The sequence below is a fragment of the Lithobates pipiens genome, unplaced genomic scaffold, assembly GCF_037356315.1.
Source record: "Lithobates pipiens isolate NorthernLeopardFrog02 unplaced genomic scaffold, aLitPip1_a1.2 Scaffold_19, whole genome shotgun sequence".
NCBI lineage: Eukaryota > Metazoa > Chordata > Amphibia > Anura > Ranidae > Lithobates > Lithobates pipiens.
In genome coordinates, this window is record NW_027507764.1 from 147,716,607 (window position 1) to 147,737,647 (window position 21,041).

Below are 21,041 nucleotides of genomic sequence, written 5' to 3' on the forward strand. Positions count from 1 at the left end.
CAGAATGGTCAGGGGTGGGTAGTGCTGGGACCAATCCTGTTTAATTTGTTCATAAACGACCTGGAGGATGGAGTAAAGTTCAGTCTCTGTATTTGTGGACGATACTAAGCTGAGCAGGGCAATAACATCTCCGCAGGATGTGAAAACCTTGCAAAAAGACCTGAACAAATTAATGGGGTGGCAACCACATGGCAAATGAGGTTCAATGTAGACAAAGAGGCAAAAACCTCTGGGGGAATCTAAGATAGAAAAGGACCTGGGAGTCCTGGTAGATGATGGGCTCAGCAATGGCATGCAATGCCAAGCTGCTGCTAACAAAGCAAACAGAATATTGGCATGTATTAGAAAGGGGATTCATTCCAGAGATAAAATGATAATTCTCCTGCTCTACAAGACTCTGGTCTGGCCGCACCTACAGTATGCTGTCCAGTTCTGGCCAAAAGTCCTCAGGAAGGATGTACTGGAAATGGAGTGAGTACAAAAGAAGGGCAACAAAGCTAATAAATGGTCTGGAGGATATTAGTTATGAGGAAAGGTTGTGAGCACTGAACGTATTCTCTTTTGAGAAGAGACGCTTGAGAGGGGATATGACTTCAATATACAAATACCATACTGGTGACCCCACAATAGGGATAAAACTTTTTTGTGGAAGGGAGCTTAACTCCTAAAGACTTATGGCCACTCATTAAAATGAGAAGAAAAGTGATTTAACCTTAAACTACGTAGAGGGTTCTTTACTGTAAGAGCAGCAAGGATGTGGAATTCCCTTCCACAGGCAGTGGTCTCAGCGAGGGGCATCGATAGTTTCAAGAAACTATTAGATAAGCACCTGAACAACTGCAACATACAGGAATATAGAATGTAATACTGACATATAATCACACACATAGGTTGGACTTGATGGACTTGTGTCTTTTTTCGACCTCACCAACTATGTAACTATGGTAAAACTCCCATTCAACCAGCCGTTTTTACTGCCCCTGCCTGATTAAGTGATTCTGACCTACTACCAAAAAATTGGTAAAGGCCCAACTCTTTAAATTTTTTTCCATCCACTGACAGCTGTTATCTATGCTTTCATCCCAAAAAAAAGTCACTTCTAATCAGAAATAAAGCTCTCGGTTGTATAATGTTTTATCACATGGCTCAGGATATATGTTGAGCATTTTAACTTGTTAGTGCTGTGACAGGGAAAATCTCACCCGCCACTTAATGAGTGTGTTGGAAGCTCTTTTCAGTTAATTTTCAGTATAGGTGCATTAAAAAGACATTGACACAAACACATTCATTTCACTTTGCGCAGGCACCAATTCAAAAGAGTGCCTCTGCCACATACAGAACCCCCTCTGTAACAGTGCACAGCTGGAAATAGCAAGGATTCAGCATGCTGATTTGAACTGGAAGGAGGGGTTGTCCTCTATGCATTAATTCAATGGTCCATATAAAGAACAGCACATGGGGGGGATGTGGACCAAGTCAAAAGTTAGAGAGACCCTGTTACCAACTTGAAAAATTGCAGGTAAAAGCACAGTAAAATCAACATTTTAAATGCATACATGAAATTTTTTTCCCATTGGTTATTTTTTATTCTACAAGGTGCCTTTGAAATTGCTTGAAAATTTGACTACTCCAGGAATAGTCAATTTCCTAGCTCAGCCCCCTCCCTCCTTGTACATCAAGTTGTTTGACTTATTATTTTAGGGGATATAAAGGACTGCAGTCATTTCCAAAACATGAAAATTTTTTGCATAACTGATTACCAATAGTTAAAAGCAAAGTATGGTAAACATCAATCTCTATGTGACTTTTAAAAAAGAGCTTCAGCCAGGACAAAAATCATTAGTAAGCTTATGTATTCGGGGCACTATTTTATCCACTGATACCAACAACGGGGCATAATGACAGGGTACAATTTTTCCCAGTGACACCAGCAGGACCCAATGAGGGGCACAATTCCTCCCATTGTTTTTTTCCCCACTGACATCTGGACTTTTTCAACTCCCAGTGGCCACAGTCCGGCCCCCCTAAAGTCTGAAAAACAGTAAACTGGCCCTTTGTTTAGAAAGTTTGGAGTCACCTGCTTTATTGTATTTCCCTTTGTTCCTCTCCCAGAAGCCGCATAAAAGGTATGTAGGGAAGTAAAGAAAAGGCGGAGGAGCTGGGCCAGAACAGACCACAATTAGACACTATAATAGAAACAGTGTAGCGCTTCAATGATAAATGTGGTCAGCATAAATTATAAAAATAAAGACAAAGATCATATAAATATGAATGCCTAAAGGAAAGTCCAACATTGGCCGCACATTCCACTATGTAGCAGGCATGAGGGTAACCGAACCGTCACAGAGGAGGGAAGTTGGACTAGGCGAGTGTATTCATGTAAATCTGCTTGACTGTAAACATCAGGAAAAAGTGGATAAAATACTTCTTACCGACTCAGTTGGACTCATACAGTCATATGACAGTTGAGTCTAGAAGGCTTTAGGTCACAGTCTGGGACCAAGGAGTACAAAGAGGGAGGTCTGTTGAGCTGATGGATGAGCTCCAAACGATTGTAGGCCCTATGATGGATCCTTTCAAATGGAACTTCAAAGTTGTTAGTAGTCAAGCTCAGACGTGGCCCGTTGTACTGATGCTCCAATCTCACTGGAATGGGGAGGGAGATGTTGTAGAGGTTTAAGCCGGAGAAACGGGAAAAAGGAAAAAAGAAAAAAGGCTCCACATGGTGTAGGTCAGACGGTATAAAAAATGTTGGTTTATTGAAGTCAAAAAATAATTAATGACTTAGTGATCACATGAAAAGTCTAAAATAGAAATTAAAAGCAATGTAGGGTGCCAACAGCTCGCCCAACGCGTTTCGACATATGTGTCTTCTACAGGGGCATGCCCCTGTAGAAGACACATATGTCGAAACGCGTTGGGCGAGCTGTTGGCACCCTACATTGCTTTTAATTTCTATTTTAGACTTTTCATGTGATCACTAAGTCATTAATTATTTTTTGACTTCAATAAACCAACATTTTTTATACCGTCTGACCTACACCATGTGGAGCCTTTTTTCTTTTTTCCTTTTTCCCGTTTCTCCGGCTTAAACCTCTACAACATCTCCCTCCCCATTCCGGTGAGATTGGAGCATCAGTACAACGGGCCACGTCTGAGCTTGACTACTAACAACTTTGAAGTTCCATTTGAAAGGATCCATCATAGGGCCTACAATCGTTTGGAGCTCATCCATCAGCTCAACAGACCTCCCTCTTTGTACTCCTTGGTCCCAGACTGTGACCTAAAGCCTTCTAGACTCAACTGTCATATGACTGTATGAGTCCAACTGAGTCGGTAAGAAGTATTTTATCCACTTTTTCCTGATGTTTACAGTCAAGCAGATTTACATGAATACACTCGCCTAGTCCAACTTCCCTCCTCTGTGACGGTTCGGTTACCCTCATGCCTGCTACATAGTGGAATGTGCGGCCAATGTTGGACTTTCCTTTAGGCATTCATATTTATATGATCTTTGTCTTTATTTTTATAATTTATGCTGACCACATTTATCATTGAAGCGCTACACTGTTTCTATTATTTTGTTTGTTGAACTTTGTTTGTTTTTGGTGTTGGCTGCTGTTTCTGGCTGTTGTGGCCTTTTTCCACATATACTAAATTGTAGCGCAGTGTTTTCCCCCTAACCACAATTAGACACTCCCAAGAGAGGTGAGGACAGCAGAGGCGAGTGTCTAATCACTGTCTATTCTGGCCCAGTGCCTCCACCTTCTCTTTACTTTCCTACATACCTTTTTATGGGGGTGCTGGGAAAGGACCAAAGGGAAATACTATAGAGTATCCCTTGAGTGAGTCTGCTGGGGCTTCTGCAATCACGTCCAAAATGTCAGCCCCCTGGCAGCATTCTCAGAGCTTCTGGATGTCTCCACAAGTGAGGCTTTTACAGGCAAACAACATGCATAAGATACCTTTAAGGCACACATAACCTTATGGGAGGATAGTTGTTAAAATGAACGTTCTGGTGAAAGTCACTCTCAACTTGTGTTTTAAAGAGGAAGTAAACCCTGATGAGTTTACTTCCTCTTTCATTCCCTGCAAAGGTAAAGCATAATGGACTACTATGCATCCCATAGTAGTCCATTATGTGTCACTTATCTGACACAGGAGCCAGCGAAGTCCGCTGTAGTCCGGCGCATCCATCTTCTCGGTGGGTCTCGCTGCTCCGGCTGCTGACAGCGGTGCCTGTCTTTCGGCAAATATCTCCTAAACCGTGTAGGTTTAGGAGATATTTCTTGGACCTACAGGTAAGCCTTAACCTAGGCTTACCTGTAGGTCAAAGTTGGCTGTAAGGGTTTACAACCACTTTAAAGCAAAGAGATACCAAATGGACATAACATGATGTTATATAAGCTTCCTAATGATTTTTATCTTGGCTGAAGCTCTCTTTATAAAAGTCACATTGAGATTGATGTTCACCGTACTTTGCTTTTAACTAAACCGTTATGCAAGAGGTTTTTATGTTTTGGAAACGACTCCAATCCTTTATATCCCCTACAATAATAAGCTGTAATAAGCCAAACAACTTGCCTCTAATTAGGTTCAGAATAAGAAACCTAAGTGTGCTTCAGCGGTACTAAGGGAATATTCAATCACATTAAATTTTACACTTACCAACTCAGACAGACGTAAAGCTCTCCAGATACGCCTTAAACATAAATTAGCTCCATTATCAATGTAAAGAAACCCTTGGCTTTGTGACATATGGCTGAAGACTAGTGAAAAATCATAATGCGTCTTGAATAACATCATCCAGTCACCTTGGCTACTAATTGAAATGTTTCTTCTGGGAAATGTTACACAAACAGATCAATTCTCCAATTCTACCAGGACGTATTAGGTGTTAAAACGTCATTGGAAACATGGAGCGGAGTTACATGTTATTTACCTACGATATAGTATATCTGGGAATGTTACGTAAGAGGAGATTCAAGTATTAGTTCGTAAGAAAGATATACCCAAAACCACAAGAAAGCCATTGAGTACTGTTTGTGATAGAAAATCTACTTCTATTCTTATACATGTCCCTATCAATTCATTAATTAGCACAGCTAATTAATACTTACTACCTAAAGCAGAGGTTCTTAAGAACTTGTCATTTATTCCACAAAATGATTGTGAGGGACACTTATGTATAACAGCAGGAATAGGGGAAAAAAAGGCTTAATTAATGAGATTTTAGGTTTTACTTTGTAACCTGCATTGAGGAAATGCAAATAGATTAAAGATTTTTTGTTTTCAATTTCCTATATTAATGCTCTGTTCCCTAAGTGTTTTTAGCATAGAAATATATTTAAAAGCAGCATTTTTTTTTTGAACAGCTTAAAGAGGAACTGCAGTCATGCTTACGTAATTTGTAATAAAAACATCTTTTCCATTCCGAAGCTTCCTTTTAAGCATTTTTACTGTGATTATACTGTGATTCTGCAATTGCCAAATATGCTGCAGAAATCTCCAACCATTGAGTATGGCTGCAGCCATTTTAACTGTGGGCAGCTGAAACTGCTCCCTGTTCATTTCCTAGATTTACACAGAGGCACACCTCCAGCTCTGCAGCTTTCATTGGCCCTCTTATGACTCATCCTCCTTCCCTTCCTGGCAAACTCTCATGAGAGTGAGAGAGAGAGAGAGAGAGCTGTGCATGATGTCATAAGCCTAGGATTTTTACAAGACAAGAATCCGGAAGTGGACTGTATAGGGTATTTACTTGCAGAAAAAAATGTTTTACTATTCAAAGTTAAAACAGCAAGGGCAGAAGATTTAATAGATGGGAAGTTGAAAAAATGACTGAAGTTCCGCTTTAAAGCTGAACTCCAAGCAAACAACTAAATGCACAGATTAGATACATGCTGTATATGAGATAAGCTATTTTACCAATTAAAGGATTTAAATTTCTGATGAGTATCTCTCTGTCACTCTGCTCTCCCCACCTATCACCTATCAGCATATGCCTTACTAGAATATGAGCACTGCAGCTCTGTCTTCTATTACTGCCCCCCCCCCCAGTCTGAGGGACCAGCAAGAGTCTGATACCCAGAGAGATTCAGTTACTAATACTATTTGCATCTATCAAAATGTAGTTAATAATGTATGAATGAACACAGAGTTGCATTGATTGGTATCTCTTATATCCACCTGGACTTCAGTTTTAAAGGGTCACTAAACCCATATTATGCAAAAAAAAAAAAAACTATTAAAAAATACTGTATTACATGCTGTTCATATTCACTCAGTCACTGAGATTCGTTTTCTGTATTCTGCAAAAAAAAAAAAAACTGGTTGATCCTGCTGTTCTCTGTCTTCACCTTCTGCCCATGTCCCATATTTAGCTAGGGACTTTGCAGAGCAGTGTTGGCAATTCTGCACATGCTCAGTTTTCAGTGAGTTTATATGTTGAGCATTTCCTCCCTATCACATCTGAGCAGCCCATGTCACTATAGAGTCACACATGTGGAGGTATACACAGTGGTAAATGACTGCCCACTCTCTCCATCCTCCTCCATGCTCAATAACCGGAAAAACACAATGGGGGTAAGATATTACATGAAGATTGATGGAGGCTTCGCCAGACTCTTATTCTAAGACACAGGCTGGAGGGCATGACACAGTCAGTGATTGGCATAAATCTGCCCACACCATATTATTACCAAAAAAAGAAATAAAGATTTGATTTTAAATATATTTATTGTATGACGATTTATAACAGTTTATTGATATTTGTTATTTATTTTAACTCTGTATTCCAAAGGCTGATTTTTGTAAAATGTTGAACATGTGACCAGTAGCAGGGGACTAGAAGTTCCTCCTGCTTATGTTTCCCTGCAGACAGGCGGGGAAAGAGCTGGGTCATGTAAAAGCTGTATAACGGTTAGGAAAAAGGTATTTCTTTATTTTATTAATAATTAAATTACAGTGCCATCATCCGCATGCAGAAATAGAAGGGACAGTGTAAATTAAACAGTGTGTGGTTGATTTACTAAAATTGGAACATGCAAAATCTGGCACAGCTCTGCATAGAAACCAATCAGCTTCCAGGTTTTTTTTTTTCAAAGCTTAATTGAACAAGCTGGAGTTAAAAGCTGATTGGCTACCATGAACAGCTGCACCGGATTTTGCACTCTCCAGTTTTAGTAAATCAACCCCTGTGTGTTTAGTATCACCAAGGGCTAAGTTCACCTTTAAGAAAATAATACATGCATTTATTTTTGCAGGAAAATATTTTTATTCCACATTAGCCTGCAAGGCATTGCACTCATGAACAGAGGATAGCAGATGTAAGGTCAGGCTTCTGCACACACACTGGGGGAAGTGTTAATGGACTGCAAGTGTGCTTGTCAGAGAATCCCCAGCCTTCAACGTCGGCGCTTCCCCGTGCGTTTGCGGTAAAGAGCGGCGCAACGGCGCACATGGGTGCGCGATGCGGCAGGTTGCGCATACAGGTGCATGAATTGGCGGGTCCGCGCGCACACAGTTCCACATCCTGGCGCACGCATATGCGCGATACAATACGTTGTGCGCGCATGCGCGCGCCTATGAGCATGGCTGTGCGCATCACCTGATTGGCCTGACAGGCCTATAAAAGGCATCAATGTGCTCTGTGTCTTTGCTGGTTTGTCTTCTCAGCTGGTTTGTCTTCTCAGCTCCTGTCTTCCTGTGCCTTGTCTCCTGAGCCCACCCGTTGTGACACGGATTGTACCTGACTACTCTTAGACCTCTCCTACGATTGACCTTTGACTTGCTTCTCGGATCTCCTTATCTGCTGTTCCTGTGTTTGACCCTCGGCCTGCCTCCTGGACTTGTCTCTGCCTCTTCCCTGTATTTGATGCTTGGATCCACGGACCGACTTCCTGTGTATGACCTAGCTGGACTCTGATCTCTCTTCCTGGTGTTTGACCCTCAGCCTCCCGCTGCTCTACTTCAGGTGTTAGAACCCCAGCCGGCGCTCTCTCCTATCAAGTCCAGGCCATCCTGCATGGGTACCTCTTCCATCAGAAGACCTACTGCATACCCTGCTGGCAACCCGTTCCCCTCCGTGCCCTGTACCCGCTGTTCCATCTTCAGGGGTACTGTGCACCCAGCTGCAAGGGAAGCCACTCTCAGCACATCGGCCCTGTTAATGTCTGACAGTGCTGATTACCACACTCTTAGTTCATTATCCATCTGTTGTGGTGGCATATGGGACTTGTAGTTTATTCATTCACAGAGCTTTGTGAATTAAATATGCAGCTGTGCAGTCGTGTTGATTTTAAATGTTACAGGAACCCCCGCACACTGTCACGGGGGGCTTTTGGGGTGGGAAGCCTAGGAACATGTCACATGTAAATGCAGGTGTAACATGTAACATGTTCCCAAAGGTAAACTTACCCTTAAATAGCATAAATGTTATTTTAAGACACCTTTACATTTTTGCCAATTAAAACATATAAAAAGCAGTTTAAATCACTTCCTTACCGTGCTGTAGCCAAATGAGGGCTAAAGCTCAGCTCTGTTGTTCCAGGAGGGTGTCTACGGACGTCCAACTGGAACCACCACCCTAATGCACCCCCTAGGGTGCGCTTCTGGCGCACTCTGTGATCCTGGTAAAGGGGCAATCACAGTGGCCCTTTTCCCACATGATCAGCTGTGTCCAATCACAGCGCGGCTCTGTGTCCATCACTATCTACTTCCTCTGGTGCTGTCTTCTCCTTGACCTGTCTTCTCCTTGTGCTGTCTTCTTCCTTACTGCTGTTTACCCACTAAAAACAAAAAAGGCTGATCTTCTTCTAACGCTGTCTTCCACCATTGTGTTGTCTCCTGGAAATTCGTGTCTCCTGGTGCTGCTGGACCTCAATGCAGCGTTTACACAGTAGACCACAAAACCCTGCTCCCTCGTCTCGCAGAAGTAGCTGGAGTTGCAGGCTTACCCTGGTTCGCATCCTTCCTAGAGAACCGATCTCAGAAAGTGAAACTAGGAACGTTTACATCGGAAGCACGAAAAATGACATGCGGAGTCCCTCAAGGATCACCCCTGTCGCCCGTGCTCTTTAACATCTATCTCCGCCCACTCCTCAAAATCATCAACAACCAGGATCTACTTTACCACTCCTATGTGGACAAAAACCCTGGCACGATGTCCAAACCACTTACCATCCTCGGACAACCCATCACCCCCAGCACTAAAACCAAAACCCTCGGAGTCATCTTTGACTCAAATGTGACGATAGATGCACAAATAGGATCAGTAGTGAGCAGATCCCACTACCTTCTTCGCCTACTGAATAGACTCATCCCCTTCATCCCGGAAGGAGATACAGCAGCAGTAGTTGGAACAATCATCAATTCCCGACTTGACTACGCAAATTCCCTCTACCTAGGACTTCCAAAATACCAACTTTCACGTCTACAAACCGTCCAGAACACAGCAGCCAGACTGGTAACTGGAAAAAAAAAACATGGGAATCAATCACCCCGTCCCTGAGGACCCTCCATTGGCTAGCCATGAAGGATCGAGTTACATTCAAGACCCTCTGCCTCACTCACAAATGTACACAAGGAAAAGCTCTGCAATACCTTTGCGACAAAATAAAGCACTAGACCCCAGGTCGCACTCTCCGGTCAACTAACCTCCTCCACATCCCCAAGACCCATTATAAATTAAAAGGCAAACGAAGGTTCACAGTCCAAGGACCACGGCTATAGAATGCTCTACCCCGCAGACATCCGCTCGGAAGAAAACTATCTGGCCTTCAGGAAGAAGCTCAAGACCCATCTCTTCTGAAAACCCAGATGGACACTGGCGGCAAAAGTGCCCTGAGGTGATTTCTTTCGCATATGTAGAGCTATACAAGTTATTCATTCATCCATTCATTCTCCCACTGTCTACCATTTCTTATTTAGCCATGGGTTGTGTAACATCATGTCAATGATAGCTAGATTCCATGTCCTGTGCCAAGTGGCTGCCCTGCTGCATTGTGAACAGCGGATCGCTTGCTCGGCACAGGCATCATTCAGGATGAGGTGGAGAGGTGGGGTGGTGTCATCGCAATCTCTACTTTATCCACTCAGAGAATACTTTTCATTCATTGAGAAAATATAAAGTGTTCTCTGAATAGTGTCTGCGCCAAACAAGGAAGCTCCTGTGATTAGCAAGCAGCAGGTCAGCCAATTGGTACGGGACCTGAGAGCTAGTGGAGATCCCTGTAGTGGTGATGTCCACTACAATGATTTCAGGCTGCCATGGAGATCCCACAGGTATGGCACATACATACTTACAATGATCCAAGAAGAACCAACATGACCCTGGAAAAATTGCTATATCTAAACCTTAGGTTTAGGTGTGCATGGATGTGTATACATGTGTGTATTTTTTATTACAAAGTACTGAAGGTTTGGAATTGTGATGAAGAAACAGTTCCTTCTTACATGGTATACTGTGATTTCCATAATGTTTTACTAGCTAAAAAGTCAAGAATCGTGCTGTATTATTTGAAATTGTTTCCAGAAATGCAACACAAGAATGTTCTAAACAAGATCACAATAACATGGTCACTCCGCGGCCCATGTCTGAACTCCAGCTATAGGCAAATATTCTACTGTAATGTATTTCTGTCTTTAAAATGAACAACTAGTGGCTTTTGAGCATGCTATGATCAAAAAAGGTGATGCCAAGTGCACTCTGGCAATCTGTAAATGAGTCATAGAAAATGTGAGAAAGTTGAAGCTACACTGAATCTGTTTAATCCATCATGGGTAACTGACAGTAAAGAAATATACACCTTATGGCATACAGTGATCCAACCTAATAACTGAACAACTATCACAAATTTGAACAAGTTCCTGTGCTGCTTTATGAGACGGTGAAAAGACAGTTCAAGGTATGACTAACAGATTGTTTTTTTTTTTTTTAGATGTTCTAGGTATAATGCTAATACACACACACACACACACACAAGGCTGCACGGACACACACACACACACACACACACACACACACACACACACACACACACACACACACACACACAGGGATGGATGGATGGATGGATACACACACACACACAGGGATGGATGGATGGATGGATACACACACACACACACAGGGATGGATGGATGGATGAATACACACACACACACACACACACACAGGGATGGATGGATGGATGGATGGATACACACACAGGGATGGATGGACACACAGGGATGGACGGACACACACACAGGGATGGACAGCCATGTCTCACCCTCGGCTTATACACGAGTCAATAAGTTTTCCAGTTTTTTGGGGGTAAATTGGGGGCCTCGGCTTATATTCGGGTCGGCCTATACTCGAGTATATACGGTAAATACATATCATGCCTGGAGTCTGATGTCATTACTCACACTGTTTTCTCCAACTCTCAATAATCAATAATCATAGAGGTACACTATATTGTTAAACTTGATAAGTATAAAACACAGTAAAAATGCAGTAACTGCATTGGAGCAGTGGGCAGACAAGCCATGAGCTTCTTATAGAGACCTGAGAACAGTTATTTTACCATATGTTTTTCTGACTTTATGGAGGCAAGTGTTAAAGGGGGAAAAAGCTGCACCATTTAGACTGCAATCATATAGGGAACATCTCCAAATCTCAACACTGCCAAACCAAATTAGGCTTGAATTCCTTCTAAAAAACAGCAGTGCACTTTCTGGTTTGTCAGTGTATCTTGGCACTACTTTGCTTTGAGCCTAATTGTGGTGTATCTGCTGTGTGTTGCTTCTTCTCACAACTAGTCTCTGGAGATTTGGTGATGTCTTTACTGTGATGCCCTCTGTTCTCCTTGCTGGAGAGTAAATAAAGTTGAACGTGATGATCTGAATAGACCTTCTCAATTCATTCTATGGTTCTATGTTTTCTACTCCCCTCTTGCTGCTTTTTGAATATTACCCCACCAGTCATCTGGGGGGAAGCTCTAACATGAGGAAGCACTGACCCCCTACCAAGATGGCTATTCTCCATAGTGAAACAGTTTAGAACATGGCATGATAAGTTAGTATCCGAACATGCAGCCCGGCAGGTCAGGAAAGGGAGGGGATGAGCGAGCGCCCCCCCTCCTGAACCATACCACCCCCTCTCGACATAGGGGGGATCGGTGGTAAGGGCCTCTTCCCCACAACCCCGGCCGGTGGTTGTGAGGGTCTGAGGGCTTATTGGAATCTGGAAGCCCCCTTTAAGAAAGGGGGCCCCCGCCTCCTTCTCACAACTAGTCTCTAGAGATTTGGTGATGTCTTTGCTGTGATGCTCTCTGTTCTCTATGCTGGAGAGTAAAAAAAGTTGAATGCAATGATCTAAATAGATCTTCTCAATCCATTCTTTTTTATGCATAAAAAGTTTTATTTATGAAAATGAAGTGTACAAACTTGGATACAGATAAATCACGTAAATCACATTCAGATGCAAGATAACATAAAGAAACAAGGTTGATTTCACTGTAACGGTGGTTCATAGCCTCACAATCTAGCAAAACAGGTGTGGGTTATTCCATAGAGACATCTTTAGACCGTGGGGGCTAAGTCCACCTCTAAACTTCAATCCAGAGTCTGTATTCCGTGGGAAATAGAGTGAAGAATATAGTCAGAATAGAAAAGGAAAGGAAGTAAAGGCAGATGAGGAGGAAGAATGAGAGGCCCTATACATTGTTGCCTAATAGGAAATAGCCAGAAGAATTCAGTGAAAAAACTTCCAGAAATATTTTCTTGAGTTTAGTGTATCAGGATGATCTAAGTTAGTATGAAATCATTATGTAACCAAGGTTTGGAGTGACTATTAAGTGTCCTCTTATGCAGGTGCGATCTGAGCGAGCATAGTCACTTGATCATTTTCTCATAGTCTTGAGAGTGTCTAAATACGAACCAGGGAGACCAAGTGTTATGGTAACGGTCCACTCTTTCCTCTGATTGGGCCCTTGTATCTTCCATTTCACATATGTAAGACATTTTGTGCAGCCATTCTGTCAAAGTGGGAATGGCTGTTCCAGTATAATGGAATGAGTGATTTGGCAGCATTTATCAAATGTCTGGAAAGGGAATTCTTGTATTTCTTAAAGGTGAAGTTTGAGATGTGAAGCAGGCAACACGCTGCATTTAGTGTAAGTTTGGTCCCCCTGATTCGGTATATCACTGCTATTACCTTGTTTCAGTATGGTGTTATTGCTATTGCTATGCATTGCCACCAAATATGCAATGAGGTGCCTTTCTCTTTGTTACAATGCCAACACGTGTCGGGTGATTGGGGGAACCATTTGTGAATCTTTTTGGGGGGTAACATGCCATTGAGTGAGAACTTTATATGCTGTTTCTTGCATTCTTGTACTAATAGAGCATTTATGAGCCATTTTGCAGGCTCTTTCCCATTGTGCGTCTGTGATTTCCAAGTTTAGGCTGTCTGACCATCTCTCCCTAAACCTGTCGGTTGTCTGATCACCCAGGTGTTGCAGCCACTCATAGGCCGTAGAGGTGGTTTTGGGCATCAGCTCCCCTTTCAAGCACACCGACTCCATCTCATTAAGCTCTCTAGTGAAGTGTTTACTATGTAAGACGTTATTGACATAAGTGCGTATCTGGAGGTATGTCCACAGGGGTAGGGTGGGTATGTTATTGTCGGTCTTAAGATTGGACATGTCTTTTATTGTCTTGTTGTTGAAACAGTGGGATGTAAGGAGTGGGATTTGTTTGTTATTGGGTCTTAGAAGTGGGTTCCCCATTCCTGGTGGGAAATCTGGATTATTTTGTAGTGGAGTAAGGGGTCCCAGAGGAGATGAAAATTTGGAGTGTTTGGAAAGGAGATGGAAGACTCCCAAAGAAGTCCCTATTATGGGGTGGTTTCTTAGTTCTGGTGGGCATTTAGGTTTTGGTACCCATGGAGAGAAGTGTAAGGGAATCGGACTTAAGTCATTTTCTAATGGCACCCAGTCCTTCAGTCCAGAGTGACAATGCCAGTCTAAGATTCTAGCAATGTATGTGGCATGATAGTAGTTTTTAAAGTTTGGTATCCCTATCCCTCCCAGGGCTTTGGTTCTCGTTAGCAAGGAGAATTTGATGCGTGGCAGTTTATGGGCCCATATAAATCGCATTTGGAGTGCCTGGAGGGACCTGAAAAAGCTTTGGGGTATTTTGATCAGTAGTGCGTGTAGTAGGTATACGTTTTGGGTAGTATGGTCTATTTACAAATTGCGGCCCTGCCGAACCAGGAGAAGGATTTAGTGCGCCAGTTCAGTAGATCCCTCTCAACGGTTTTGAGAAGGGGGAGAAAGTTGTAGGCAAAAATGGAAGCGACTTTGGGTGTCAACCACACTCCCAGGTATTTAATAGCTTGTGTTACCACTTGAAGGAGCTGTTGTCCATGGTTGTCTTTAACTTTGTTTCTGGAAGCGAGATATTTATCTCTTCTGACTTAGAGTAGTTTATCCTACGATTAGAAATATAGCCAGGGGAGGGAGGGGATAGATATGTGTGGATTGGTCAAAAAGAATAGAAGGTCGTCCGCATATGCTGCCACCTTAAACTCCTTTCTAGTGACCTTAAATCCCCATATGGAACTGTTGGTGAGTATTCTCCTGATAAATGATTCTAGTGGTATGATAAATAGCATTTCAAGCTTCCATAGTACAGATTCTCTATAAGGGGTTAGTATGTATTCAGTTCTTGAAGCTTCTGCACCACAACTGAGATTAGAAGATGACAGAAGCTCAAATGCTCATAGTGAGTGCTACAAGCCTCAACAGTCACTGCTATGTACTTTTATTTGGTGAAAGTGTTGATTACTTTAATAAAAAAGAGGTTTGCAACCCAACTTAAAGAAGTTCTTGAGTCAGTTTGAAAAGAAAAAATACTGTAGCTGCTGACTTTTAGCTCAGGTTTACACTGATGCGGGTTAGAAATTATGTGCGTTCAGCTGAACTTTCAAACTGGCAATGCAGTCCGACTTCGGGGGCGATTTGACAGACATCCGTTCATGCACAGATGTCTATTCAAATCACCATAAGTAGTACAGGAACTACTTTTGGGAATCGGTACGGTTCCGGCAATAGCCACCAATTTGGCATGTGCATGCCAAATCGGCCCAATGTAAATGAGAGCTAAATAAAAGAACACTTATCCTTCCAGGGATCCAGCACTGTCCTCACCTGGGACTGTTGTTTGCTGGTCTTTGGGTCCCCGGGCCCTGGCGTGTTTACTGTAGGAAGTTGGCTGTGACCCCTTGTGGCTTCAAAGCCAGCGCCCCACTGTGTATGAGTGAACCGTGTTGCGCTGTGGGAAAGGTCCCACAGCTTCCTGGGACCTGTGGTATGTCCCAGGAGGTCGTGGGGGTGAGGGGGGGGGAGAACATCTGGAAGAATCGCCAAGGTGATTGCAGAGGAAGTGGAAGCGGGGGTACCTGCTCTCCCCCCCAAAATAAATTAAGACTGATAGAGAAGGAGGGGAGGGCATAAAGTAGATTTCCCTTTTAAGGTAAAGTTCCTCTTTAAAAAGAAGGTGGAAGTGAACCTGGCCCTTCTGCAGAGAATGTTACATTTTCCTCTGAGGTCCACAGCAAAATCCTGTCTAAACACTGCACAGACTGTATCCACATGTCTTCCAGAACTCTTCTGCACCTGACATCACATTACAGTAACTAAGTAATGAAAAGGATCAAAAGCTTTGTGTGATGGATACTTCCCATGCAGACCTAATTAAAAATATGCAACAATGGACACAATGGACACGTGTTACAAACATTTAGCAGAATATCAATTGGCTAAGTGAAAGTAAAACAAATGCTTTAATGAAATACAAAAAAAATATTCCAAATAATGATTTCATGGGCAGTTTGACACTCATGAGTTAGTAATCAGTCAAGCTGTTTTCCTCTCACTGAATATTCCCCCACAATGACTTAGTGTGGCATGTCTAATTTATCCTAATTACATGCCGAGTTGCAGAATGATATGGTAGTTAATGCCATAGTAACAATTAGGCATTTTTCAGAAACAGAAAAGAAAAGAGTACATAAGGATGATAAGCAGCACATTGCTGGATATGAGGATGATTCTGAGAAATTTCAAAGACCCAGGTATAATGAGATAACTACCTTCAATTGGTAACACATTAAGGACATAGCCACTCGTTTTGTGCCAAATTTTATTAAAAGAAAGTTCCAGAAATCAGTGTTTCCTTCGCAGGGGTTTACAAAACAAGTGATCATCAGCCCCCTGGATTACACATGCAGCACAACTGCTCTGGCATTACACTTCAGGCTCTTGTCTGTCTCTTACAGACGGTCTTCACATACAAGCTTTGCCCATACCTGGCTGTCCATTGCTGCACTGGCTCCCACTTGTCTCCTAGGTATAACCCACCTCATTCCTGGGCATAGACCTCCTCTGTTTGCCAGAGTGGAGCTCAGAAGCATAGTTCGACTCTACCAAAGACCCAGCACACACCTGCCCAATTATTGTGCTGGTGGATCCCAAAACCAGGACCAGGGATTGGAGATTTCATCCCACCCAAGTCTTTATGAAATCTCCAGACTCCAAACCAGGTTTTAAAAACCATTGAGGAAACTGAAAAAAAACTGTTTACTCTGAAGGACATAAGCCCCCTGGAACCCCTCAATCTGCCTGAACGGCAATCCTGCATGAAAGAAAATCCTTTTCACATTGTGGCAGGGAATAGCACTGTTACAATAAACATTAAAGCGTCACTACCCTAAACAACTACCGCATACTGCACTGCTAAAGTAGGTATTCCACATATAAGATGTTTTCCATATTGGTTTACAATGTCTTTATGCCTACTGTTACATTGGTGTTGGATTTTTACTTCTGTGCATGGCCAGAGCAGTAGGTGTGTCGGAAGATGAAGACACACTGTCACTGCTGTGCAAGTCCCTGCTGCCCTTTTCACTACTGTGGGCAGACAGTGGTGCTTGACTGATGCCTAGTTGTCACTTCTTCCATGAAGGGTATTTGCATATTGAGATGCTGCCAGGCTATTTGTGAATGTGTTGAGGAGGGTGTATGCAAAAATGATAGGCCTGAAGTCTGATAGTGGGGAGGCTACATGCATTCAGTGCCTGTAGTGCATCTCTATTAAGCCACACGTTAGGGTGGTAATTCCTCTGCTGCAAAGCAAGCAGTAGCTGAGCATTGTCACCTCTGTACAAGAAAGAAAATGAGAAACAATGCACTGACAAGAGCGTCAGGTAACATGCATCAAATTAACAGACCAAATAAGAAAATATTAACCACTTCAATACAGGGCACTTTCAACCCTTTCCTGCACAGGCCAATTTTCAGCTTTCAATGCAGCCATATTTTGAATGACAATTGCGTCATGCAACGCTGTACCCAAACTAAATTATTATCATTTTGTTCCCACAAATAGAGCTTTCTTTTGGTGGTATTTGATCACCACTGGGTTTTTTTTATTTATTGCTATACAAATTTAAAAAAGACTGGAAAAAAATAGGATTTTTGTATTCACCGTAAAATCTTTTTCTTTGAAGTTCATTGACGGACACAGCAGCTCTTCTTGACCTTAGGGACATCCCCAAGCAGTGTTAAAGAAACGAGGGGTTGGAACAGCAAACAACAATAACTCAGCCCGAGAGGCACCAATTTTCCTGGTAGAATGCGCCGTGACAGGAAAGGGAGGTGCCCTTTCCCTTATGGCATAAGCCTGAACTACAATTTGTCTGATCCACCGAGAGATGGTGGCCGATGAAACCGACAGTCCCCTCTTCGGACCAGCCACTGATACAAACAGCGAGTCCGACCTCCGAAAAGGAGCCGTAGCAGACAGATACACCCGCAGAGCCTGGACCACATCCAAGGAATGCAAAGTCACCTCTTTGGGGTGTGACAGCCTAAGACATAAGGACGGGAGCACAATGTCCTCATTTAGATGAAAGGCCGAAACAACCTTTGGAAGAAACGAAGGTTGCGGACGCAGCACGGCCTTATCCTTGTAGAGGATCAAGTAGGGAGACTTGCAAGACAAGGCCGCCAACTAAAAAACCCTCCTGGCAGATGTAATGGCCACTCGAAAGACTACTTTCTGAGAGAGTGTCAATAAGGGACTCTCCCTAATGTTTTCAAACGGTGATTTCTGAAGCACCGAGAGCATCAGATTCTAATCCCACAGAGGAAGCGGTGGCTGAACAGGGGGGGGGGGGCACATGTCGAACCCCCTGAACAAATGTACTCACCAATAAATGAGTCACCAAGAGACGCATAAAAAAGACAGCCAAGGCTATCTGCCCCTTAATGGTGCTTAATGCAAGTTTCTGATCCACTCCTCGCTGCAAAAACAGCAGGATCCTGGAAACCGAACATGCACGCGGACGCCACCCTATCTTTTCACACATGGAGATGTAGGCCTTCCACGTACGATTATAAATCTTCCAAGGAGATGACTTCTGTGCCCTCAAGATAGTGGATATTACCAAATCTGACAGACTTCGGTCCCTTAGCACCTGGCTTTCAACAGCCATGCCGTTAAAGCCAGTGACGGTAAAGCAGGATGAATTATTGGTCCTCTCGCATCGGCAGTCGCCAAGGAACATCCGCCACCATTCGTACTATGTCGGTGTACCATATAATTTTTTTAGGGTAACAAACACTTTAAATAGTGACAAAGTTACTGCCAAATAAACAGACCCATGGCAGAAATATATAAACTGACTTGTACATAAATGGTAGAGAGCTAAAGTGGTTAAAGCCCAAGCAACCAGCTAATTGTGCAGCTGGACAATGTATTTGTGGACTATCTTATCTAGCAAAGGATTGAATTCTATAAAGCTATTGTTGACTCAAGCATCCCTGTCAAGCAGCACAGTTAGGTCCTGTACTCCCTTACACCTCTCTGTTGACTACAATACTGGTGGGTTTGGCACATATCAAGTCTGTGATTGAACAATGAAACAGCAGCATTACATTGATAAGATCATCACTCTGCTCTCTTCTCCACTGAGAAAGTCCTTAGTGTTATAATGGCAGCACAGTGATGCACTCTGTCCTCATGACTCATATTTGTGCAGCTTCAAATGCCTAGAAGCCAATCCCAACCAAGCAAGTAGCTGATGCATACCTTTACTGTAGTCCAATGGTAAGCCATGGGCAGTGTTGTCCAAGGACAATTATAACCCTGGCTGTGACCAATATATGTTATAAATTCCTTTATGAAGCACTTTGATCAATGAAAGTTCTATATAGTAAATGCAGATACCAATACCAATATAGTTAAGTAGTCATCCTCCTTTTTTTTTATATACTATCATCACCAATATCAATATTAGTATTATATAACCTCACATATAGAACATTTTGGCACTTTTGCCTTATAGGAGATTAAATATAATATGTTCAAGATTACATACTATGTATATACAAACTAATTCAGCCCGCCTGGTGAATGAGAGGAGCTTGGAAGTTGTACCTGTGAGTTCACAAATGGCATTTAAAGTGTTACTAAACCCAGGACCCTGCATTCACTATATCTGGTCTCCCACAGTACACAGATCATGGAAATGCAATCATTTTAGTAAATGTAAACAGCTAAATACCTTTTTCTCATCAGCAGTATATAGCAGTATTGTGACTTCTATCAGTGTTTGGTTAAAGCAGGGGTGCCCAACCAGTGGCCCGGGGGCCACGTGTGGCCCGCGGAGCCCTCTGATGTGGCCCTCGACCTCCTGCTGTAAGATGGCAGGTTGGCAAGCCCAGATCATGGGTTGCTGACCAGCCATCCCAGAGCAGCAGTTTTGTGAATGAAGCCACTGGTAGTGGAAGCAAGTGGCTGCGGAGCAGAGCCACATAAGCCAATGCTTCCTGTATGATGCCGCTTCTGTCACAGGTGGAGTGATACCAAATGCACTCCGCCTGGGACAGCAACATCCAGTGATACCAGAATGGAAGACAGTTATTAAAGGTTACTACTAAATTCACAGTATATATGGATAGATCTGTTTTGCAGTGGTTACTGGGCTGCTTTCAAACTGATCCGCAGGTGCAGTGCAGCTGCGGGTTACCCGCATTGAGCCATAGACTTCTGTTATTACCTGCGGGTTTGTTGCGCCTTCAGAAAGTGCGCCACACCTGCAGAATATAATAGAAGTTTATGGCAAAGTGCAGCTAACCCGCAGAAAATCCACAGGCTCACTGAGCTGCACCTGCGCTTTGGGCAAATCGCAGCGCATCAGTGTGAAAGCAGCCTTAGGCCGCATACACACGGGGGGACAGTTCACCCAACTTAGTCCGCTGAACAGTGTTTCAGCGGACAATCCGCTCGTGTGTGGGCTTCAGCGGACTGTTTCAGCGGACAGTCTGACGAACAAAGTCTTTCGGAATTTCCGTAAGACAGTCCGTCCAAACTTGGTTTCAGCGGACAGTCCGCTCGTGTGTAGGCTAGTTCGACAGACTAAGTTTCGCGCATGCTCAGAAAGGATTTACACGGCGAAGGTTGCATTGCAGTGTATTGGACGTCGAATTTCTCGTCCCGTCGTACGTGCCGTTCACGTCATCGCGCACGCTTTCAGCGGACTGTTCGTTCATCGTGTGTGGTCAAGTCCGTTCATGCAAATTTTGAACGGACTGTTTGTCGGATTGTCTGACGAACTTAGTTGGGCGAACAGTCCGCCCGTGTGTACGCGGCCTTAGGCCCCTTTCACATGATTGGTCCGACCCAATCGGACTTACTATTCACCTCTATGGAGCAACAGATGTAAACGGACTTGTGTCTGTTTACACCCGCCTACCTAAAAAAAAAAACACAGAAAGGGATCTGCCCCTTCCACCTGGGCGAATCGGATTGGATCAGAGGGCCCATAGAGTAGAGTGGGCTGTGTCTGTGGACACGGACCTGTCATCCTCCCGCTCCGCTGATTGTGGCCCGCGACCAGTTATCAATTCACTTAAGTGACCCTCGCTCTTCAAAAGGTTGGGCACCTCTGGGTTAAATCTTGTAGGAGGAGTGTTCATTTTCCCATGAAT

At 43.3% G+C, this 21,041-nt stretch overlaps 1 protein-coding gene across 5 annotated transcripts in view; it reads right to left on the bottom strand.

Moving 5' to 3' along the window:
* The window catches only part of TBC1D5 (TBC1 domain family member 5), an 802,157-nt gene that overhangs the window by 71,333 nt on the left and 709,783 nt on the right, over positions 1 to 21,041 (bottom strand). The window lies entirely within an intron of this gene.